Here is an 828-nt window from a genome sequence, read left to right as displayed (position 1 = left end):
TAGTGTCTCATTCTCTGTCACCCGCTAGCCACACTCAACATAGGACTGGCCATGCCCCTCAGGGTTAGGGCACCTAAGACAACTCAGCTGAATTCTCAGTATTTTAGCCACCAAGTGAGGCAGTTACCTGGGAGCTAAACGTCTGCATTAATGTTCCTGCAGAGTTTTCCTGTTTTTTTGCTTCACCAAGGACTCTGGAAAAACTTGCAGAAAACCAACCATGGTCATCATACCACTGTCATTGTTTTATGATGTCACATAATGGGTCATTATAGCATGGAACTGAGCATACCCAGAAATGTTTGTGTCCATGCTCTTTACAACCCTGAATTGGTTATATATTTGTCCCTACCATCTTAACCTTTTTGCCCTAGGACTTCGATGTAAGCATACCCCAGACATGTTTTCCATCTTTCCCTCTTGAATATGAACTTACTCTGGGCATGCTCAGGAACATGCACCCTACACTGAGCACGCTCGGAATGTGCATCTTACACTGAGCATGCTCAGAAATGAGCACCTTAGACTCAGGAATGTGCTCAACACTGAAGTACTTTCCTGTAGGAAATGCATAGTATTCTTTTTGTTTGTTTTTGTTTTTGGCAGAACCAGGGATTGAACTCAGGCCCTTGAGCTTGCCAGGGAAGCGCTTATTCCACTGAGCCATCTCCTTGGCCCCAGAAATGCATAGTATTCAGACTAAAATTTCCATGCCAGCAAGATAGCTCAGTGGACTAAGCGCCTAGCCTAGGCAAGCGCAATGGACCGGAGTTCAATCCCTGGCACCGCAGGTCACGGTGCTGTGAGACCTTGTACTAAACACATTTA

The sequence above is a fragment of the Octodon degus genome, unplaced genomic scaffold (genome assembly GCF_000260255.1).
Source record: "Octodon degus isolate 3935 unplaced genomic scaffold, OctDeg1.0 scaffold00113, whole genome shotgun sequence".
Lineage (NCBI taxonomy): Eukaryota > Metazoa > Chordata > Mammalia > Rodentia > Octodontidae > Octodon > Octodon degus.
The sequence above is the reverse complement of the archived record's forward strand: the minus strand, read 5'-3'. Positions refer to the sequence as shown.